Source organism: Coregonus lavaretus (assembly GCF_964263955.1).
Source record: "Coregonus lavaretus genome assembly, contig: HAP1_SCAFFOLD_1877, whole genome shotgun sequence".
Classification (NCBI taxonomy): domain Eukaryota; kingdom Metazoa; phylum Chordata; class Actinopteri; order Salmoniformes; family Salmonidae; genus Coregonus; species Coregonus lavaretus.
The window spans coordinates 24,180-49,328 of NW_028163688.1; the positions used below are offsets into that span (position 1 = coordinate 24,180).

Consider the following 25,149-nt stretch of genomic DNA (forward strand, 5'->3'; position numbering starts at 1 on the left):
TTTATCTGACCATGTGACTCAGCATGAATCTTTTCAATGGTTGCCCTATTCCCTATATAGTGCACTACTTTTGACCAGATGCCTATGGGCCCTGGTCTAAAGTAGTGCACTATATAGGGAATAGGGTGCCATTTGGGAAACAGCCCAATGATTGTGCTGGACTTTTGACTGACTCACTGACCGACTGACTGCATTGGCTCATTTCCTAATGACGAAAGACTAGTGACCCACCAATTTCAAAGGGAATCATCTCAGGATCATAGGATAGATTTACATTTACATTTACGTCATTTAGCAGACGCTCTTATCCAGAGCGACCTACAAATTGGTGCATTCACCTTATAGCCAGTGGGATAACCACTTTATAATATAAATATTTTTTTTTTTGGGGGGGGTGGGGTAAGGGGGGGTAGAATGATTACTTTATCCTATCCCAGGTATTCCTTAAAGAGGTGGGGTTTCAAGTGTCTCCGGAAGGTGGTGAGTGACTCCGCTGTCCTGGCGTCGTGAGGGAGCTTGTTCCACCATTGGGGTGCCAGAGCAGCGAACAGTTTTGACTGGGCTGAGCGGGAACTGTGCTTCCGCAGAGGTAGGGGGGCCAGCAGGCCAGAGGTGGATGAACGCAACGCCCTCGTTTGGGTGTAGGGACTGATCAGAGCCTGAAGGTACGGAGGTGCCGTTCCCCTCACAGCGCCGTAGGCAAGCACCATGGTCTTGTAGCAGATGCGAGCTTCAACTGGAAGCCAGTGGAGTGTGCCAGGGTTAATGATCCAAAAGCCCTACTATAGTATAGATGCCCAGGGGTAATGATGCCAAGCCCTACTATAGTATAGATGCCAGGGTTAATGATGCAAAAGCCCTACTATAGTATAGATGCCCAGGGGTAATGATGCCAAGCCCTACTATAGTATAGATGCCCAGGGGTAATGATGCCAAGCCCTACTATAGGATAGATGCCAGGGGTAATGATGCCAAGCCCTACTATAGGATAGATGCCAGGGGTAATGATGCCAAGACCTACTATAGTATAGATGCCAGGGGTAATGATGCCAAGCCCTTTCACTATGTCTTCTAGAACCTGTTTTACACATTCCCCTGTCTGACTTTCACTATGTCTTCTAGAATCCTCTACACATTAATTCACCATATATACGTTACCATACATTCCTATCCTGATACAGTCATGCAGATTAATTTAAACACAATTTATGTGAAGTCTCAATGATATCTCTGTAACTTTTATTTTTTATTTTCAATTAAGCGTGAATGACACAAAGACACGTTTAAAAGGGGAGGAAGCTCAGTATTAACCGAATAATTCCAGATAAATAGTGCTACTGTATAAATGTAAAACAAGCCGTCAGAAAAGCCAGTATTTATGAAACACTCAGTCGACTGTTTAGGCCATGATTACAACTTATTAACAGCAAATCAAAATCACAAGGAGTAAAATACCTTGCTTTTAAATGAATAGAAATACTAAATAAATCAAAAATAACCAACCCAATAAATATTTAATTTAGAAAACATTCACACTGACTTCTGATCAGGTTGAAATTGAAAGCCGTATGAAGGAAAAGACATGGAAGATCAACTAAGAATGACAGTCTCCTCTTATTACCTGGGATGTCAGAGGGGCAGACAGTCACACGCATTTAAAAACATTCGTTTGTAAAATGAGGAAAACAGAGTTTGTAAAGTTGCCAACATCTACTCCTCTGATAGTTCTGCTGGAGAAAGGATCTTTGTCTTTCGGATGGCAGGCTGAGGGACAAAGAGGGCAGTGAGATTCCCATGGCGAAGTTGTTATTGTTATGGTGGAACATCCTCATTCACTTTAAGCCTTGTGTACCGTTGTCCATGGAATGAGCCACCCGAACTCAAAAAGAGCCAATTCAATACAAATAAGTGGATTCAATTCAAATTAGCTGATTTTATATTTCATTCAATTCAAAACAAGCTGATTCAGTTAAATTCAGTCCTAGTCTCATTCGTCCAGGTCCAGCGCGTCGAGCTCCTCCTCCAGCGCGTTCAGGTCTTCTCCAGTGAACAGGTTCTCGTCTACAGGGACATCTTCAGTGTCCTCGTGTCCTCCTCTCCATTCTCCCCGTTCTCCTCCACCCCCTCCACCCCTCTACCCTCTCTCACAACGAACAATCACTCACAAAGGACAAGGGGGCAGAGGGAACACTTATACACAGACTAATGAGGGAATGACTACCAGGGGTGTGTGATAGACAAGACAAATGGAGTGATGATAAATGGAGCGGTAGTGGCCAGGAAGCCGGTGACGACGAACGCCGAAACCTGCCCGAGCGAGGAGGAGGGGCAGCCTCGGCTGAATTCGTGACAACGCAAGCCAGGCAGCGCTCACCATCAGTGTCCTTAGCAGGCCGAGGGCTGGCAGCGAACCTGTCTGCTGACGCCGCTGTGATCCTAGCATTATCCACCTCTTTAGGAATAAACCTGGCCACATCAATGTCCTGGAAGTCTTCAGCATCCACTACCTGTCAGAGAAGCATAGATTTGAATATTAGATGTATCAGTGTTTATAAATAATACTAATCTACCTGTTACAACCAAAATACCATTCAGGACAATACAGAGTTGTAGAACTACATATAAACATTTATATCGTCAAAGTAACATTACACTTCTTTATATTAGAACTTTGGTATTTAATTTAATCTGTCATCCCATCTAACAGTACATTTACCTCATCACCCTCATCATCACCCTTGGTATCATCACCCTCATTATCACCCTTGGTATCATCACCCTCATCATCACCCTTGGTATCATCACCCTCATCATCATCCTTGGTATCATCACCCTCATCATCACCCTTGGTATCATCATCATCACCATCACCCTTGGTATCATCACCCTTGGTATCATCACCCTCATCATCACCCTTGGTATCATCACCCTCAATATCACCCTTGGTATCATCACCCTCATCATCACCCTTGGTATCATCACCCTCATCATCAACCTTGGTATCATCACCCTCATCATCACCCTTGGTATCATCTGCCTCTTCATCATCGTCATCAACCAGGTCGGGGCGGAACTCAAACACTCAGCTGGAAAAGGGAGACATTTTCACACCATATACACTGAGTATACCAAACATTAGGAACTCCTTCCTAATATTGAGTTGTACCCCGCCCCCCTTTTACCCTCAGAACAGCCTCAATTTGTCAGGGCATGGACTCTACAAGGTGTCGAAAGCGTTCCACAGTTGTGTCAATTTGGATGGATGTCCTTTAGGTGGTGGACCATTCTTGATACACACGGGAAACTGTTGAGCGTGAAAAAACTGTGTGCCTGGCACCTACTACCATACCCCGTTCAAAGGCACTTAAATATTTTGTTTTGCCAATTCACCCTCTGAATGGCACACATACACAATCCATGTCAATTGTCTCAAGGTTTAAAAATCTTTCTTTAACCTGTCTCCTCCCCTTAATCTACACTGATTGAAGTGGATATAACAAGTGACATCAATAAGGGATCATAGCTTTCACCTGGTCAGTCTATGTATTGGAAGTGTTAGCTCCGCGTAGAGCTCTATCATACTATCCAGGTCTGGGCCCAAACAGTTTGAGCTTCTACTTCTAAAAATCCACCTCTCCAGAAATAAGTCTCTCACTGTTGCCGCTTGCTACAGACCCCCCTCAGCCCCCAGCTGTGCCCTGGACACCAGATGTGAATTGATTGCCCCCCATCTATCCTCAGAGTTCGTACTGCTTGGTGACCTAAACTGGGATATGCTTAACACCCCGGCCATCCTACAATCTAAACTAGATGCCCTCAATCTCACACAAATTATCAAGGAATCTACCAGGTACAACCCTAAATCCGTAAACATGGGCACCCTCATAGATATCATCCTGACTAATTTACCCTCTAAATACACCTCCGCTGTCTTCAACCAGGATCTCAGCGATCACTGCCTCATAGCCTGCGTCCGTAATGGGTCCGCGGTCAAACGACCACCCCTCATCACTGTCAAACGCTCCCTAAAACACTTCAGTGAGCAGGCCTTTCTAATTGACCTGGCCCGGGTATCCTGGATGGATATTGACCTCATTCCGTCAGTAGAGGATGCCTGGTTGTTCTTTAAAAGTGCTTTCCTCTCCATCTTAAATAAGCATGCCCCATTCAAAAAATTGACTGGACTGCCCTTGACCAGCACAAAAACAACCTGTGGCGTATTGCATTAGCATCAAACAGCCCCTGCGATATGCAACTTTTCAGGGAAGTCAGGAACCAGTATAAACAAGCAGTTAGGAAAGCAAAGGCTAGATTTTTCAAACAGAAATTTGCATCCTGTAGCACTAACTCCAAAAAGTTTTAGGACACTGTAAAGTCCATGGAGAATAAGAGCACTTCCTCCCAGCTGCCCACTGCACCGAGGCTAGGAAACACTGTCACCACCGATAAATCTACGATAATCGAGAATTTCAACAAGCATTTTGCTACGGCTGGCCATGCTTTCCACCTGGCTACCCCTACCCCGGCCACCAGCTCTGCCAAATCGGAGGGCCTGTTGTCTGGATCTCTGGCAGTCTCTATGGGGGTGCCACAGGGTTCAATTCTCGGGCCGACTCTTTTCTCCGTGTATATCAATGATGTCGCTCTGGCTGCTGGTGACTCTCAGATCCACCTCTACGCAGATGACACCATTTTGTATACATCTGGCCCTTCATTGGACACTGTGCTAACAAACCTCCAAACGAGCTTCAATGCCATACAACACTCTTTCAGTAGCCTCCAACTGCTCTTAAACACTAGTAAAACTAAATGCATGCTCTTCAATCGAACGCTGCTGGCACCCGCCCACCCGACTAGAATCACTACTCTCGACGGGTCTGACCTAGAGTATGTGGACAACTACAAATACCTAGGTGTCTGGTTAGACTGTAAACTATCCTTCCAGACTCACATTAAGAATCTCCAATCCAAAGTTAAATCTAGAATCGGCTTCCTATTTCGCAACAAAGCCTCCTTCACTCATGCTGCCAAACATGCCCTCGTAAAACTGACTATCCCACCGATCCTTGACTTCGGCGATGTCATTTACAAATACCTTCCAACACTCTACTCAGCAAATTGGATGTAGTCTATCACAGTGCCATTCGTTTTGTCTCCAAAGCCCCATATACTACCCACCACTGTGACCTGTACGCTCTTGTTGGCTGGTCCTCACTACATATTCGTCGCCAAGCCCACTGGCTCCAGGCCATCTATAAATCACTGCTAGGCAAATCCCCGCCTTATGTTAGCTCATTGTTCACCATAGCAACACCCACCCGTAGTATGCGTTCCAGCAGGTATATCTCACTGGTCATCCCCAAAGCCAACACCTCCTTTGAACGAACTGCAAAAATCTCTGAAGCTGGAGACTCTTATCTCCCTCACTAACTTTAAGCATCAGTTGTCAGAGCACCTTACCGATCACTGCACCTGTACACAGCCCATCTGAAATTAGCCCACCCAACTACCCCATATTGTTATTTATTTTGCTCATTTGCACCCCAGTATCTCTATTTGCACATCTTCTTCTGCACATCTATCACTCCAGTGTTAATACTAAATAGTAATTATTTGGCACTATGGCCTATTTATTGCCTTACCTCCATAACTTGCTACATTTGCACACACTGTATATATATTTTCTGTTGTATTTATGACTTTATGTTTTCTTTTACCCCATATGTAACTCTGTGTTGTTGTTTTTAGCGCACTGCTTTGCTTTATCTTGGCCAGGTCGCAGTTGTAAATGAGAACTTGTTCTCAACTGGCTTACCTGGTTAAATAAAGGTTAAATAAATAAATAAATAAAAAACCATGTTCATGGCAGGACATTTCATTCAAGGAGTTTTGTCACCACCCTGTGGTAGGAGAAGATGCAGCACATGTGCTTCAGCGTATATTAAAATATTGTACTTCCTCCCAGGCCATACAGAGGGCATGCAAATACTGTATTTACCAGTGCATTACAAATACCTGGATCAACATGAGCTCAAAAGGAGCCCCAGAAACCAATAAAGTCTGCTAGATGTACTCAAGGCTTCTGTACCAGACAATTGCCTAAGGCTATAATTAATATTTTGTTCCTGTCTCGAATAAAATAACAAACTCTAGTAGCAACTCACCCCCAGTGACCTGCCTGCTGAGAAGTCAGCCCTATTCCTCTCCATGTCCTGCTGATCCTTAGCGATCCTCTCCCGTCTCTTCCTCCTCTTCCAGACTAGGAACGTCTCCAGGGTGATACGGGTGACGTTTGGACCCAAGGGGCTGATCGCTGCAAATATAGATGATTGATCGGTGTTAGTGTTTTTGTCTGACATTTCGGTAACGCTTTACAATAACTTTCATGAATAGCTACTATTAATAAGGCCTCCCGAGTGGCGCAGCGGTCTAAGACACTGCATCGCTGTGCTAGAGGCGTCACTACAGACCCGGGTTCAATCCCGGAGACCCGCCCAGTGTCATCCGGGTTAGGGGAGGGTTTGGCCGGCCGGGATGTCCTTGTCCCATCGTGCTCTAGCGACTCCTTGTGGAGGCCGGGCGCAGTGCACGCTGACTTCGGTCGCGAGTTGTACGGTGTTTCCTCCGACACATTGGTGCGGCTGGCTTCCGGGTTAAGCGAGCAGTGTTGTCAAGAAGCAGTGCGGCTTGGCGGGGTCGTGTTTCAGAGGACGCATGGCTCTTGTCCTTTGCCTCTCCCGAGTCTGTACGGCAGTTGCAGTGATGGGACATTTGGATATCATGAAAAAGGGGTAAAAAGTACCCCCCCCCCCTCCCCCAAAAGAAACTATTAATACATATAACATTTTTAAGAGGTTACAAGGCTTAATCATGAAAATGGTCATAGATTCTGTTTCACAGCTTTAATACATTAGGAATGATCATAGACATAGAATGAAATAGATTCTGTTTCTATGGGAATGATCAACCCATTCTCGATCAGCTCCTCCAGTGAGATCTTTTCCTCCAGATTCTCTTCTTTCGTCTTGTCCTTCCTGAGGACGAACCCGTCAGGAAGAGCATGGTGGTACATACAGTTGACTCCTCACCCGGGACAGACCCAGAACCAACCATACTTGTTGTTCTCTATGGCATCCAGGAAGTAATTACAAACCTATGGGGGAAAACATCACTTCAGTCAACCTTGTAGAAGAGCAAAGCATTGGAACAATAACAAACACTGTTAGATACAATATGTAACACGTGTTGTAATATGTATCATGTAACAACATGTAGATTAACAAACATGTAACAAGCATGTAACAAGCATGTAACAAACATGTAACAAGCATGTAACAAGCATGTAACAAGCATGTAACAAACATGTAACAAACATGTAACAAGCATGTAACAAGCATGTAACAAACATGTAACAAGCATGTAACAAGCATGTAACAAACATGTAACAAGCATGTAACAAGCATGTAACAAACATGTAACAAACATGTAACAAGCATGTAACAAGCATGTAACAAACATGTAACAAGCATGTAACAAGCATGTAACAAACACGTAACAAGCATGTAACAAACATGTAACAAGCATGTAACAAACATGTAACAAGCATGTAACAAGCATGTAACAAGCATGTAACAAGCATGTAACAAGCATGTAACAAACATGTAACAAACATGTAACAAGCATGTAACAAGCATGTAACAAGCATGTAACAAGCATGTAACAAACATGTAACAAACATGTAACAAGCATGTAACAAACATTGTTACAATATTTAGCCTACCGGTAATTTGTTTGTTGATAGGTACAATCTGAGTTTGTTGAGTTTTGGCTTCTTCTTCTCTCCCTCTCCATGGTTCTTCTTCTTCTCTGCCTCTCCATGTTCCTTCTTCTTCTCTCCCTCTCCATGTTCCTTCTTCTTCTCTCCCTCTCCATGTTCCTTCTTCTTCTCTGCCTCTCCATGTTCCTTCTTCTTCTCTCCCTCTCCATGGTTCTTCTTCTTCTCTCCCTCTCCATGTTCCTTCTTCTCTCCCTCTCCATGTTCCTTCTTCTTCTCTCCCTCTCCATGGTTCTTCTTCTTCTCTCCCTCTCCATGTTCCTTCTTCTTCTCTCTCTCTCCATGTTCCTTCTTCTTCTCAACTTCCTCCAGCTTCTTCTCATCCCAGTTGTCCACGGTGTCTACAACAGAATGAAAATACATACATTTCGCATCACAACGAACGATCATCAAAGTGCAGATAAACGAATCCCTGACACTGTGTGAGGGCGGTGTGTCAGGCACAAACCTGATGATATATGCGTAGTTATAACATCATTTACAGCCCAGAGGTTGGCCTACGAGACGGCGTCAATGAGCCTGTCATTTTAATCATAGAGACTCCCTCTCATGAGTCAGATCGTGGGAGAACTTGCACTTATCCCCCTTTTGTGCACTGGCCTTGCTTGAAGAAGGCACAAAGCACAGATTTGGGATCCACACCTGACAACAATAATTAGGAGACATGGGGAGAGGAAATGAAATAATAACGCATTGGTCCGATATACTGTAGCCCTTCTCAAGGACCCTCACTCTAACTTCAATGACGTAGCATTGATTTTAAGAGAATGAGAGGCAGTTATGTCGTTTTACAGCTTGGGTATGGAGGGGTGTGAGGGACAATTTGAAAATAATGTAGGCCTATTAGACTTTTTTACAACACTGCCTTGAATCCTATCACTCCATCATAAATAGTCCCGGTACCTTTGGCGACATTCTGTGCAGCCACAACAGGCTTGAAAAGCTCATTCAACTCATCCAGCTCCTTCTTCTTGTCAACATATTCTTATCACCATCAACAGCTGCAGCCTGAAAAGATCACACACAGACACACGTTGTGATGCATTAGACCCGGTGGGTTTGGGACACAATGGTCCAGTAAACACCTAATGTAATATTGAGGACGGGTGCAGGAGCTAGTTAGGCCAAGTAAAGGTAGCTAGCTACTGTTCCCACCTGTCGTGCGTTCTGCTGTCCGTACTTGACTTGATGAAGTGACAGTTTTGATCAACTTCTGCTGCTTGGCTCCCTTCTTGTTCTTCAGTCCAAATGTCTTGTACAATCAGCAGACCGGTCATATTTTTAATTTTTTTTTACATTTTAGAGCAAGGTGCTTGCAACTGCCAGGGTTGTGGGATCGATTCCCACGGGGGGCCAGTATGAAAAATAAAAAAATAATGTATGCACTCACTAACTGTAAGTCGCTCTGGATAAGAGCGTCTGCTAAATGACTAAAATGTAAATGTAATAACATGATATGACAGGATAACATGATATATGACAGGATAACATACAGGATAACATGTTATATGACAGGATAACATGTTATATGACAGGATAACATGATAAATGACAGGATAACATGATATATGAACTGATAACATGATATATGACAGGATAACATGTTATATGACAGAATAACATGATAAATGACAGGATAACATGATAAATGACAGGATAACATACAGGATAACATGTTATATGACAGGATAACATGATAAATGACAGGATAACATGATATATGACAGGATAACATGATATATGACAGGATAACATGTTATATGACAAAATAACATGATAAATGACAGGATAACATGATAAATGACAGGATAACATGATATATGACAGGATAACATGATATATGACAGGATAACATGTTATATGACAAAATAACATGATAAATGACAGGATAACATGATATATGACAGGATAACATGTTATATGACAAAATAACATGTTAAATGATAGGATAACCTGATAAATGACAGGATAACATGATATATGACAGGATAACATGATATATGACAGGATAACATGATAAATGACAGGATAACACGTACTCCTGAGTGGCGCAGTGGTCTAAGGCACTGCATCGCAGTGCTAACTGTGCCACTAGAGATCCTGGTTCGAATCCAGCTGGCTGCGACGGGGAGACCCATGGGGCGGCGCACAATTGGCCCAGCATCGTCCAGGGTAGGGGAGGGAATGGCTGGCAGGGATGTAGCTCAGTTGATAGAGCATGGTGTTTGCAACGCCAGGGTTGTGGGTTCGTTTCCCACGGGGGGCCAGTATAAAAATATATGTATTCACTAACTGTAAGTTGCTCTGGATAAGAGCGTCTGCTAAATGACGTAAATATATATTGACAGGATAATAGAGAGCAAATTGTTTTGCTGTTCAGTTACCAGTGTCTACATCACTATCGCCAAACGGCAGTCAACATTTCCCTACCTGTTCTGCTGTAGACCTACCTGCCCTGCTGTAGACCTACCTGCCCTGCTGTAGACCTACCTGTTCTGCTGTATCCCTACCTGCCCTGCTGTAGACCTACCTGTTCTGCTGTATCCCTACCTGTTCTGCTGTATCCCTACCTGTTCTGCTGTAGACCTACCTGTTCTGCTGTAGACCTACCTGCCCTGCTGTAGACCTACCTGCCCTGCTGTATCCCTACCTGTTCTGCTGTAGACCTACCTGTTCTGCTGTAGACCTACCTGTTCTGCTGTATCCCTACCTGTTCTGCTGTAGACCTGCCTGTTCTGCTGTATCCCTACCTGATCTGCTGTATCCCTACCTGTTCTGCTGTATCCCTACCTGTTCTGCTGTAGACCTACCTGATCTGCTGTATCCCTACCTGTTCTCCTGTATCCCTACCTGTTCTGCTGTATCCCTACCTGTTCTGCTGTATCCCTACCGGTTCTGCTGTAGACCTACCTGTTCTGCTGTAGACCTACCTGTTCTGCTGTAGACCTACCTGTTCTGCTGTATCCCTACCTGTTCCCTTCTGAAAATGCATGAAAAATATGTTGGGTTTACTAATAGTGAGGTTGTATGCTCTAGCTTGTTCAAAGTGGTTATTGACATGAGGATACATGGGAGAGCTCTCAAAGGCCAAAGCCAAGACAGGTGGATTACAAAGTACAGAGGCCATTTCCAGTTGAATTTCCACTTTAGTCATAGAACATATTAACAGAGAAGACTTCCTGCACTGACAAGATTTCCTCCACTGGCTTTCCTTAACTGACCCTCTTCAATCAAGTTCCATGCCAATAGATGTGTATGAAGATTTTAATGAATGGGACATAATCATTATATCAGTGCAGAGTGAGGAGACAAGTTCAATATCATTCTGTCAGTGCAGAGTGAGGAGACAAGTTCAATATCATTCTGTCAGTGCAGAGTGAGGAGACAAGTTCAATATCATTCTGTCAGTGCAGAGTGAGGAGACAAGTTCAATATCATTCTGTCAGTGCAGAGTGAGGAGACAAGTTCAATATCATTCTGTCAGTGCAGAGTGAGGAGACAAGTTCAATATAATTCTGTCAGTGCAGAGTGAGGAGACGAGTTCAATATCATTCTGTCAGTGCAGAGTGAGAAGACAAGTTCAATATCATTCTGTCAGTGCAGAGTGAGGAGACAAGTTCAATATCATTCTGTCAGTGCAGAGTGAGGAGACGAGTTCAATATCATTCTGTCAGTGCAGAGTGAGGAGACAAGTTCAATATCATTCTGTCAGTGCAGAGTGAGGAGACAAGTTCAATGTCATTCTGTCAGTGCAGAGCCTCAGCTCTCCAGAGTGCGTTTACATTTCCACTCATTGGGTTCATCCCAGATGGTACCCTATTGCCTATGTAGCGCACTACTTTTTAACAGTCTCTGGTCAAATGCAGTGCACTGTACAGGGAAGGCGGTGCCGTTTGAGCTGAGGAGCATGTGTGTAGCTAAATGCTGCTGCTCCAGAGAGGTGGTAAGGGGATTAGACAGCCGGGGAGAGGAGGGACATCAGTGTGTACAGGAGCATCACATCTGTCATGCCGAAGAAGGGCCGGGTTAGTTAACTCCGCTAAGTCCTTGTTGCTGTAAGGACTGCCTGGAGACAGACATAAGTCCTGCTCAGCATGATACAGTAGGTCTACAGCAGAACAGGTAGGTCTACAGCAGAACAGGTAGGTCTACAGCAGAACAGGTAGGTCTACAGCAGAACAGGTAGGTCTACAGGAGAACAGGTAGGTCTACAGCAGGGCAGGTAGGTCTACAGGAGAACAGGTAGGTCTACAGGAGAACAGGTAGGTCTACAGCAGAACAGGTAGGGATACAGCAGAACAGGTAGGTCTACAGCAGAACAGGTAGGTCTACAGGAGAACAGGTAGGGATACAGCAGAACAGGTAGGGTATACAGCAGAACAGGTAGGGATACAGGAGAACAGGTAGGGATACAGCAGATCAGGTAGGTCTACAGCAGAACAGGTAGGGATACAGGAGAACAGGTAGGGATACAGGAGAACAGGTAGGGATACAGCAGAACAGGTAGGGATACAGGAGAACAGGTAGGGATACAGCAGAACAGGTAGGTCTACAGCAGAACAGGTAGGGATACAGCAGAACAGGTAGGTCTACAGCAGAACAGGTAGGGATACAGCAGAACAGGTAGGGATACAGGAGAACACGTAGGTCTACAGGAGAACAGGTAGGTCTACAGGAGAACAGGTAGGTCTACAGCAGAACAGGTAGGTCTACAGCAGAACAGATAGGAGTACAGCAGAACAAGTAGGTCTACAGCAGAACAGGTAGGTCTACAGCAGAACAGGTAGGTCTACAGGAGAACAGGTAGGTCTACAGCAGATCAGGTAGGTCTACAGCAGAACAGGTAGGTCTACAGCAGAACAGGTAGGGATACAGGAGAACAGGTAGGTCTACAGCAGAACAGGTAGGTCTACAGCAGAACAGGTAGGTCTACAGCAGAACAGGTGGGTCTACAGCAGAACAGGTAGGGATACAGCAGAACAGGTAGGGATACAGCAGAACAGGTAGGTCTACAGCAGAACAGGTAGGGATACAGGAGAACAGGTAGGTCTACAGCAGAACAGGCAGGTCTACAGCAGAACAGGTAGGTCTACAGCAGAACAGGTGGGTCTACAGCAGAACAGGTAGGGATACAGCAGAACAGGTAGGGATACAGCAGAACAGGTAGGTCTACAGCAGAACAGGTAGGGATACAGGAGAACAGGTAGGTCTACAGCAGAACAGGTGGGTCTACAGCAGAACAGGTAGGTCTACAGCAGAACAGGTAGGTCTACAGCAGAACAGGTAGGTCTACAGCAGAACAGGTAGGTCTACAGCAGAACAGGTAGGTCTACAGGAGAACAGGTAGGGATACAGCAGAACAGCTAGGTCTACAGCAGAACAGGTACATGTGATACCTGTTGTGTGGGGAGAGTTATCGGTGCAGCAGGGACAATACAGGTGATACCTGTTAATAATGAGCTTTGTTTAGTTGCTTCCAAGGAAGCCTGCCTGTGGTCAGTCTGGAGAGGTGATTCCAAGGAAGCCTGCCTGTGGTCAGTCTGCAGAGGTGATTCCAAGGAAGCCTGCCTGTGGTCAGTCTGCAGAGGTGATTCCAAGGAAGCCTGCCTGTGGTCAGTCTGCAGAGGTGATTCCAAGGAAGCCTGCCTGTGGTCAGTCTGCAGAGCTTTCAGAGCCCAACTCTAGCTCAGAGTGAAGCTACGGCACATCATTCCCTGCCTCGACACCTTACATTTACATTTTACATTTTAGTCATTTAGCAGACGCTCTTAACCAGAGCGACTTACAGGAGCAATTAGGGTTAAGTGCCTTGCTCAAGGGCACACTAACGTCATTTAGCAGACGCTCTTAGCCAGAGCGACTCACAAATTGGTGCGTTCACCTTGGCAGCTGTACTGGGTCTTCAAGTGGAGTTTAGCCAATGCGAGGTGTCTAGCTTGATGCCTAATGCCAGAACGGCCCCTCCTTGAGTGGCTCTGCGTCTGTCTGTCTGTCTGTCAATCCGGCCCAGGCGTCAGTCTTATCTACAGCCGCAATGTTCAGTTTGCAGGGCATGAGGGGCAGGGGGAGAGGTAGGGTGGGGGTTGGAGAGAGGGAGATAGAGAGAGGGAGAGAGAGAGAGAGAGAGAGAGAGAGAGAGAGAGAGAGGGAGAGAGAGAGAGAGAGAGGGAGAGAGAGAGAGAGAGAGAGAGAGAGAGAGAGAGAGAGAGAGAGAGAGAGAGAGAGAGAGAGAGAGAGGGAGAGAGAGAGAGAGAGAGAGAGAGAGAGAGGGAGGGAGTGATAGAGATGGAGAGAGGGAGAGAGGGAGAGAGGGAGAGAGAGAGAGGGAGAGAGAGAGAGGGAGAGAGGGAGCGATAGAGAGAGAGGGAGAGAGAGAGAGAGAGAGTTGTGTTCTGCCGCAGCAATGTCTCCCTTTCTGCTCGGTGAGCACATTGAGGCTGACATGTAGCTCCCCACAGCGGGCTGGAAGCAGATGGCTGGGGACACAGCTCTCATCAGCAGGAGCTCAGGCAGGCAGGCAGGCAAGCAGGCAGGCATCTCCCTCTCGCTCCCGCTCTCTTCCTCTCTCCAATATATTCAATTAAATTTAAAGGTGCGTTATTGGCATGGGAAACATATGTTTACATTGCTAAAGCAAGTGAAATAAACAATAAACAAAAGTGAGAAGAAACAAATTTAACATCAAGAAAAAACAATTGGAAATAGACAGTAAAACATTCAAAAAGGTTTCAAAAAGATAAAGACATTTCCAGTGTTATATTATCAGCCACAGTATGCAACGTGCAAATAGAATGTATGAATAGTAGACGCCAGGACAGCGGAGTCACTCGCCACCTTCCGGAGACACTTCAAACCCCACCTCTTTAAGGAATACCTGGGATAGGAGAAAGTAATCCTTCTACCACCCCCTTACCCCCACCCCCCCCCAAAAAAAATAAATAAATAAATAAAATAAAACATATTGTAAAGTGGTTATCCCACTGGCTATAAGGTGAATGCACCAATTTGTAAGTCGCTCTGGATAAGAGCGTCTGCTAAATGACTGTCACGCCCTGGCTCTGGGGACTCTTATATGTTGAGCCAGGGTGTGTAGGGTCTATGTTTTGTGTTCTATGTTCAGGTTCTAGTTCATGTGTTTTCTAGGTTGGCCGGGGTGGTTTCTCAATCAGAGGCAACGAGAATCAGCTGTTGCTTGTTGTCTCTGATTGGGAACCATACTTAGGCAGCCTGTTGTGCACTTGTCATTTGTGGGATCTTGTTCCGTGTAGGTTTGTGTTTTGTTAACCGAGGACTTCACGTATCGTTTGTTGTTTTGTTATTGTATCGTGTTGGAAAAGTACACTATTAAAGAAGATGTACGCATATCACGCTGCGCCTTGGTCTACTCATTATGACGATCGTGACAATGACGTAAATGTAAATGTAAAATGTAGGGGAAGATAAATTAACAGATACATATTGGTGGTATTTACAATGTTGTTTGTGCTCCACTGGTTGCCCTTTTCTCATGGCAACGGGCCACAAATCTTGCGGCATTTATTGCACATTGCGATATTTTGCCTAACACAAAACACATTTGTTAAAAAAAAAAATATGTGGTTTGTGTGATCTGTGGGAAGTACGTGTCTCTAATGTCGTCATACATTTGGCAGGAGGTTAGGAAGCGCTGTTAAGTTTCCACCTCATTTTGTGGACAGTGGGCACATATCCTGTCTTCTCTTGGGAGCCAGGTCTGCCAATAGCAAGGCTATGCTCACTGAGTCTGTACACAGTCAAGGATTTCCTTCATTATGGGTCAGTCACTGTGGTCAGGTATTCTGCCACTGTGTACTCTCTGATTAGGGCCAGATAGCATTCCAATTTGCTCTGTTTTTTGGTTGATTCTTTCCAGTGTCAAATAGTTATATGTTTTGCTTTCTCATAATTTGGTCGGGTTTATTTGTTCTGCTGTCCTGGGGCTCTGTGGGGTCTGTTTGTGTTTGTGGAATCTCTCTCTCTCTCTCTCTCTCTCTCTCTCTCTCTCTCTCTCTCTCTCTCTCTCTCTCTTTCTTTCTCTCGTTTAGGTTTTCTACTGCCAAGTTTACACCTTCACTATTACTGTGAAACGTTTTGTCCAGGAAGTTGTCTAAAAAGGGATTTCATTTGTTGTTGCCTAATTGTTTTTGGTAGGTTTCGACACTACTTTCCTTCCAGCTATAGCATATCTTTAATATTATTCAGTTCCTTTGGCTTTGATGCCTCATGATTGAGTATTGCTCTGTTCAAGTAGACTGTGATTTTGCTGTGGTCTGATAGGGGTGTCAGTGGGCTGACTGTGAACGCTCTGAGAGACTCTGGGTTGAGGTCAGTGATAAAGTAGTCTACAGTACTACTGCCAAGAGATGAGCTATAGGTGTACCTACCATAGGAATCCCCTCGAAGCCTACCATTGGCTATGTACAGTTGATGTCGTAGGTTTACATACACTTAGGTTGGAGTCATTAAAACTCGTTTTTCAACCACTCCACAAATTTCTTGTTAACAAACTATAGTTTTGGCAAGTCGGTTAGGACATCTACTTTGTGCATGACACAAGTAATTTTTCCAACAATTGTTCACAGACAGATTAGTTCACTTATAATTCACTGTATCACAATTCCAGTGGGTCAGAAGTTGACATACACTAAGTTGACTGTGCCTTTAAACAGCTTGGAATATTCCAGAAAATAATGTCATGGCTTTAGAAGCTTCTGATAGGCTAATTGACATCATTTGAGTCAATTGGAGGTGTACCTGTGGATGTATTTCAAGGCCTACCTTCAAACTCAGTGCCTCTTTGCATGACATCATGGGAAAATCAAAAGAAATCAGCCAAGACCTCAAAAAAAGAATTGTAGATCTCCACAAGTTTGGTTCATTCTTGGGAGCAATTTCCAAACGCCTGAAGGTACCACATTCATCTGCACAAACAATAGTACGCAAGTATAAACACCATGGGACCACGCAGCCGTCATACCGCTCAGGAATGAGACGCGTTCTGTCTCCTAGAGATGAATATACTTTGGGGCGAAAAGTGCAAATCAATCCCAGAACAACAGCAAAGGACCTTGTGAAGATGCTGGAGGAAACAGGTACAAAAGTATCTATATCCACAGTCAAACGAGTCCTATATCGACATAACCTGAAAGGCCGCTCAGCAAGGAAGAAGCCACTGCTCCAAAACCACCATATAAAAGCCAGACTAAGGTTTGCAACTGCACATGGGGACAAAGATCATACTTTTTGGAGAAATGTCCTCTGGTCTGATTAAACTAAAATAGAACTGTTTGGCCATAATGACCATCGTTATGTTTGCAGGAAAAAGGGGGATGCTTGCAAGCCGAAGAACACCATCCCAACCGTGAAGCACGGGGGTGGCAGCATCATGCTGTGGGGGTGCTTTGCTGCAGGAGGGACTGGTGCACTTCACAAAATAGATGGCATCATGAGGAAGGAAAATGATGTGGATATATTGAAGCAACATCTCAAGACATCAGTCAGAAAGTTAAAGCTTGGTCACAAATGAGTCTTCCAAATGGACAATGACCCCAAGCATACTTCCAAAGTTGTGGCAAAATGGCTTAAGGACAACAAAGTCAAGGTATTGGAGTGGCCATCACAAAGCCCTGACCTCAATCCTATAGAAAATGTGTGGGCAGAACTGAAAAAGCATGTGCGAGCAAGGAGGCTTACAAACCTGACTCAGTTACACCAGCTCTGTCAGGAGGAATGTGTCACACCCTGGCGCTGGGACTCTATATGTTGAGCCAGGGTGTGTTCGTTCTATGTGGTGTAATTCTATGTTGGGAGTTCTAGTTTGTTTATTTCTATGTTGGCTAGAGTGACTCCCAATCAGAGGCAACGAGTGTCAGCTGTGGCTGGTTGTCTCTGATTGGGAGCCATATTTAAACTGTCTGTTTTTCCCTTTGTGTTTGTGGGTTCTTGTTCCGTGTTGGTCTATGTTACCTAGGACGTTACGAGTCGTTTGTTGTTTTTGTTTACTGTCGTGTTCGTTCATCACGCTGCGCCTTGGTCTACTTCCTACGACGATCGTGACAGAATGGGCCAAAATTCACCCAACTTATTGTGGGAAGCTTGTGGAAGACTACCCGAAACGTTTGACCCAAGTTAAACAATTTAAAGGCATTGCTACCAAATACTAATTGAGTGTATGTAAACTTCGGACCCACTGGGAATGTGATGAAATAAATAAAAGCTGAAGTAAATAATTCTCTCTACTATTATTCTGACATTTCACATTCTTAAAATAAAGTGGTGATCCTAACTGACGTAAAACAGGGATTTTTTACTAGGATTAAATGTCAGGAATTGTGAAAACTGAGTTTAAATGTATTTGGCTAAGGTGTATGTAAACTTCCGACTTCAACTGTACATACCCAGCGCGCGACAGAGCTGCAGGAGTTATGACCTGTTTTTGTTGATTATGTTGTCGTAGTTGTGCCTAGGGGGGCATATAGGGGAGGGAATGCTGTCACCTCCAGGTAGAAGCACACAGGAGGACATTTTTCTCTGTTGAGATAATTTCCTTTAGAATTTCTAGCAAAATGTAAAATGTTCCTGTTTTGATCAATTTAATAGTGAGTTAGGTATGCTCTATACGACATTAGCATATATTCACTGTTTCACACCTTGTAGTTCGGTGGATGGGACTCTCTCTCTCTCTCTCTCTCTCTCTCTCTCTCTCTCTCTCTCTCTCTCTCTCTCTCTCTCTCTCTCTCTCTCTCTCTCTCTCTCTCTCCTAGTTTCTAAAGAGTAGCCTGGGGATATTCTGCTGTTCATTGATGTCTCTGCATCACTGAGGCTGTACAGACTTCAACAGGTGTTTCATCTCTGCCCCCAGCATGATCAGTAACATGGTATCTGATTCGTTTATGATGAGGGACAGAGAACTACCATGGAGAAATAGGAGAAACATGGAGGGAAAACATATCTTCTGATAATTCTAATTTGAATTGCACAGTGAGAAACGATGTCAAAACGCTTCACAGACCAGATGCAAAAAGACATACAGTGGCCAAGGCCTATACTTTTTCATGTAGCCTTCATGAAACATGTGAGTGATGGGGTGGTAATGTTAACAGCAATACATCCAGTTTACTTCAGTAATAGAAGACATGATGCCTTATGGAACAGTAAACACTGTGGTATACAGCAACACATATGAAATAAAGTTGAATGACATTAAAGTAATCTCAGAAACCGTCCGTCTGTCCATGAGAGATTAACATAAAAGGGCTAGTTAGTTCACTTTATTAAAGAGCTAGTTAGTTCACTTTATTAAAGAGCTAGTTAGTTCACTTTATTAAAGAGCTAGTTAGTTCACTTTATTAAAGAGCTAGTTAGTTCACTTTATTAAAGAGCTAGTTAGTTCACTTTATCAAAGAGCTAGTTAGTTCACTTTATTAAAGAGCTAGTTAGTTCACTTTATTAAAGAGCTAGTTAGTTCACTTTATTAAAGAGCTAGTTAGTTCACTTTATTAAAGAGCTAGTTAGTTCACTTTATTAAAGAGCTAGTTAGTTCACTTTATTTAAGGGCCAGTTAGTTCACTTTATTAAAGGGCCAGTTAGTTCACTTTATTAAAGAGCTAGTTAGTTCACTTTATTAAAGAGCTAGTTAGTTCACTTTATTAAAGAGCTAGTTAGTTCACTTTATTAAAGAGCTAGTTAGTTCACTTTATTAAAATGGCTAGTTAGTTCACTTTATTAAAGGGCTAGTTAGTTCACTTTATTAAAGAGCTAGTTAGTTCACTTTATTAAAGGAATAGTTAGTTCACTTTATTAAAGAGCTAGTTAGTTCACTTTATTAAAGGAATAGTTAGTTCACTTTATTAAAATGGCTAGTTAGTTCACTTTATTAAAGGAATAGTTAGTTCACTTTATTTAATCTGGATGTGAAAATGGTCTATAATGTAGCTATAATGTGATAATCTGCTATAATGTAATAACCTGCTATAATGTGATAACCTGCTATAATGTGATAACCTGCTATAATGTGATAACCTGCTATAATGTGATAACCTGCTATAATGTAATAACCTGCTATAATGTGATAACCTGCTATAATGTGATAACCTGCTATAATGTGATAACCTGCTATAATGTGATAACCTGCTATAATGTAATAACCTGCTATAATGTGATAACCTGCTATAATGTGATAACCTGCTATAATGTAATAACCTGCTATAATGTAATAACCTGCTATAATGTGATAACCTGCTATAATGTGATAACCTGCTATAATGTAATAACCTGCTATAATGTGATAACCTGCTATAATGTAATAACCTGCTATAATGTGATAACCTGCTATAATGTGATAACCTGCTATAATGTAATAACCTGCTATAATGTGATAACCTGCTATAATGTGATAACCTGCTATAATGTAATAACCTGCTATAATGTAATAACCTGCTATAATGTGATAACCTGCTATAATGTGATAACCTGCTAATTATTTATTTATGTATTTATTTTTTCTGTTGTACTTGTTGACTTGGTTAGGTCGTTATTGTAAAATAGAATGTGTTCTCAATGACTTACAAATAATGTTTTTGACTCGTCCTAAACTCGAATTTGTGGCCAAAGGATGAATTAGAGAAGAACCCCTGAAACCCCCACACCTCTAACCAGGGCCATAACCACTGTCTGAGTTTTAGGGAAGTCTGGGGATTTTAAGAAACTTGAAGCTCATTTACTGCATTTCTACACAATTTAAAAACTCTAAAATGCTATTTGGAGAACAGCAAAAACAAGCAAAAATGACCCAGCCATGAACACCACCGGCACCCCACAGCTCTGGGGGCCCGTGCGCCTGTCATCGACGTCAAATGTTTTATTTATTTATATATAAATCATTTTGACAGCACCCTCCAAAAAGTCATTCATAAAACAATTTATTTCCAAATGTACCAGGAAGCTATGGTATACTGAAGTATAATTACAAGCATTCCATAAGTGTCAAAGGCTTTTATTGACAATTACATTAAGTTTATGCAAAGAGTCAATATTTGCAGTGTTGACCCTTCTTTTTCAAGACCTCTGCAAACCGCCCTGGCATGCTGTCAATTAACTTCTGGGCCACATCCTGACTGATGGCAGCCCATTCTTGCATAATCAATGCTTGGAGTTTGTCAGAATTTGTGGGTTTTTCTTTGTCCACCCGCCTCTTGAGGATCGACCACAAGTTCTCAATGGGATTAAGGTCTGGGGAGTTTCCTGGCTATAGCCCCAAAATGTCAATGTTTTGTTCCCCGAGCCACTTAGTTATCACTTTTGCCTTATGGCAATGTGCTCCATCATGCTGGAAAAGGCATTGGTCGTCACCAAACTGTTCTTGGATGGTTGGGAGAAGTTGCTCTCAGAGGATGTGTTGGTACCATTCTTTATTCATGGCTGTGTTCTTAGGCAAAATTGTGAGTGAGCCCACTCCCTTGGCTGAGAAGCAACCCCACACATGAATGGTCTCATGATGCTTTACTGTTGGCATGACACAGGACTGATGGTAGCGCTCACCTTGTCTTCTCCGGACAAGGTGTTTTCCGGATGCCCCAAACAATCTGAAAGGGGGTTCATCAGAGAAAATGACTTTACCCCAGTCCTCAGCAGTCCAATCCCTGTACCTTTTGCAGAATATCAGTCTCTCCCTGATGTTTTTCCTGGAGAGAAGTGGCTTCTTTGCTGCCCTTGTTGACACCAGGCCATCCTCCAAAAGTTTTTGCCTCACTGTGCGTGCAGATGCACTCGCACCTGCCTGCTGCCATTCCTGAGCAAGCTCTGCACTGGTGGTGCCCCGATCCCGCAGCTGAATCAACTTTAGAAGACGGTCCTGGCGCTTGCTGGACTTTCTTGGGCACCCTGACGCCTTCTTCACAACAATTGAACCTCTCTACTTGAAGTTCTTGATGACCCGATAAATGGTTGATTTAGGTGCAATCTTACTAGCAGCAATATCCTTGCCTGTGAAGCCCTTTTTGTGCAAAGCAATGATGACGGCACGTGTTTCCTTGCAGGTAACCATGGTTAACAGAGGAAGAACATTGATTTCAAGCACCACCCTCCTTTTAAAGTTTCCAGTCTGTTATTCTAACTCAATCAGCATGACAGAGTGATCTCCAGCCTTGTCCTCATCAACACTCTCACCTGTGTTAACGAGAGAATCACTGACATGATGGCAGCTGGTCCTTTTGTGGCAGGGCTGAAATGCAGTGGAAACGTTTTTTGGGGATTAAGTTCATTTTCATGGCAAAGAGGGACTTTGCAATTAATTGCAATTAATCTGATCACTCTTCATGACATTCTGGAGTATATGCAAATTGCCATCATCAAAACTGAGGCAGCAGACTTTGTGAAAATGAGTATTTGTGTCATTCTCAAAAGAATCAAATTAGCTACATAGCCGATTTCCCCTGTTAGCTAGTGATAGCTAGTGATAGTGGTCAAAGATGATCTACACTGAACAAAAATATAAACGCAACATGTAATTGGTCCCATGTTTCATGAGCTGATCCCTGAAATGTTCCATACGCACAAAAAGCTTATATTTCTCAAATGTTGTGCACAAATTTGTTTACATCCCTGTTAGTGAGCATTTCTCCTTTGCCAAGATCATCCATCCACCTGACAGGTGTGGCATATCAAGAAGCTGATTAAACAGCATGATCATTACACAGGTGCACCTTGTTCTGGGGACAATAAATGGCAATTAAATTGACAGTTTTTTGTCAAACAACACAATGCCACAGATGTCTCAAGTTTTGAGGAAGCATGCACTTGGCATGAATGACAATGAATGACTGCAGGAATGTCCACCAGAGCTATTACCAGATAATTGAATGTTCAATTCTTTACCATAAGCCACCTCCAACGTCGTTTTAGAGAATTTGGAAGTACACCCAACCGGCCTCACAACCGCACCCCACGTTTAACCACGACAGCCCAGGTGCGGGATCATTGGAGACCAGCAACCTGGACAGCTGATGAAACTGTGGGTTTGCACAACCGAAGAGTTTCTGCACAAACTGTCAGAAACCATCTCAGGGAAGCACATCTGCGTGCTCGTCGTCCTCACCAGGGTCTTGAGCTGAATGCAGTTTGGCGTCGTAACCGACTTCAGTGGACAAATGCTCACCTTCCATGGCCATTGACACCCTGGAGAAGTGTGCTCTTCATGGATGAATCCCAGTTTCAACTGTACCGGGCAGATGGCGTTGTGTGGGCGAGTGGTTTGCTAATGTCAATGTTGTGAACAGAGTGCCCCATGGTGGTGGTGGGGTTATGGTATGGGCAGGCATAAGCTACGGACCCCCTATATCTGCTCCCTCTCTCCCCTATATCTACTCACCTCTCTCCCCTATATCTACTCCCCTCTCTCCCCTATATCTGCTCCCCTCTCTCCCCTATATCTGCTCCCCTCTCTCCCCTATATCTGCTCCCCTCTCTCCCCTATATCTGCTCCCCTCTCTCCCCTATATCTACTCCACTCTCTCCCCTATATCTACTCCCCTCTCTCCCCTATATCTGCTCCCCTCTCTCCCCAATATCTGCTCCCCTCTCTCCACTATATCTACTCCCCTCTCTCCCCTATATCTACTCCCCTGTCTCCCCTATATCTGCTCCCCTCTCTCCCCTATATCTACTTCCCTCTCTCCCCTATATCTGCTCCCCTCTCTCCCCTATATCTACTCCCCCCTCTCCCTTATATCTACTCCCCCCTCTCCCCTATATCTACTCCCCCCTCTCCCTTATATCTACTCCCCTCTCCCCCTATAACTACTCCCCTCTCTCCTTATATCTGCTCCCCTCTCTCCTCTATATCTACTCCCTCTCTCCCCTATATCTACTTCCCTCTCTCCCCTATATCTGCTCCCCTCTCTCCCCTATATCTACTCCCCTCTCTCCCCTATATCTACTCCCCCTCTCCCTTATATCTACTCCCCTCTCTCCCCTATATCTACTTCCCTTTCTCCCCTATATCTACTCCCCTCTCTCCCCTATAACTACTCCCCTCTCTCCCTATATCTACTCCCCTCTCTCCCCTATATCTACTCCCCTCTCTCCCCTATAACTACTCCCCTCTCTATCTATATCTACTCCCCTCTCTACCCTATATCTGCTCCCCCTCTCCCTGATATCTACTCCCCTCTCTCCCCTATATCTACTCCCTCTCTCCCTAATATCTACTCCCTCTCTCCCCTATATCTTCTCCCCTCTCTCCCCTATATCTACTCCCCTCTCTCCCCTATATCTACTCCCCTCTCTCCCCTATATCTGCTCCCCTCTCTCCCCTATATCTACTCCCCTCTCTCCCCTATATCTGCTCCCCTCTCTCCCCTATATCTGCTCCCCTCTCTCCCCTATATCTGCTCCCCTCTCTCCCCTATATCTGCTCCCCTCTCTCCCCTATATCTGCTCCCCTCTCTTCCCTATATCTGCTCCCCTCTCTCCCCTCTATCTACTCCCCTCTCTCTCCTCTATCTGCTCCTCTCTCTCCTCTATCTGCTCCTCTCTCTCCTCTATCTGCTCCTCTCTTGCCTCTATCTGCTCCTCTATCTGCTCCTCTCTCTCCTCTATCTGCTCCTCTCTCTCCTCTATCTGCTCCTCTCTCTCCTCTATCTGCTCCTCTCTCTCCTCTATCTGCTCCTCTCTCTCCTCTATCTGTTCCTCTCTCCTCTATCTGCTCCTCTATCTGCTCCTCTCTCTCCTCTATCTGTTCCTCTCTCTCCTCTATCTGCTCCTCTCTCTCCTCTAACTGCTCCTCTCTCTCCTCTATCTGCTCCTCTATCTGCTCCTCTCTCTCCTCTATCTGCTCCTCTCTCTCCTCTATCTGCTCCTCTATCTGCTCCTCTCTCTCCTCTATTTGCTCCTCTATCTGCTCATCTCTCTCCTCTATCTGCTCCTCTATCTGCTCCTCTCTCTCCTCTATCTGCTCCTCTATCTGCTCCTCTCTCTCCTCTATCTGCTCCTCTCTCTCCTCTATCTGCTCCTCTCTCTCCTCTAACTGCTCCTCTCTCTCCTCTATCTGCTCCTCTATCTGCTCATCTCTCTCCTCTATCTGCTCCTCTATCTGCTCCTCTCTCTCCTCTATCTGCTCCTCTATCTGCTCCTCTCTCTCCTCTATCTGCTCCTCTCTCTCCTCTATCTGCTCCTCTATCTGTTCCTCTCTCCTCTATCTGCTCCTCTCTCTCCTCTATCTGCTCCTCTCTCTCCTCTATCTGCTCATCTCTCTCCTCTATCTGCTCCTCTCTCTCCTCTATCTGCTCCTCTATCTGCTC

General features: G+C 44.3%; 1 pseudogene across 1 annotated transcript; it reads right to left on the bottom strand.

The window, feature by feature from the left end:
* Positions 1-1,987: 1,987 nt before the first annotated feature.
* Positions 1,988-9,086, bottom strand: LOC311117870 (zinc finger CCCH domain-containing protein 15-like; annotated as a pseudogene). Its single transcript has 9 exons — positions 8,990-9,086; positions 8,738-8,842; positions 8,376-8,476; positions 8,081-8,246; positions 6,969-7,153; positions 6,161-6,306; positions 2,717-3,081; positions 2,375-2,507; positions 1,988-2,061 (listed from the first exon to the last, which is right to left on the bottom strand). The product of its transcript is annotated as a zinc finger CCCH domain-containing protein 15-like (transcript).
* Positions 9,087-25,149: the final 16,063 nt, after the last annotated feature.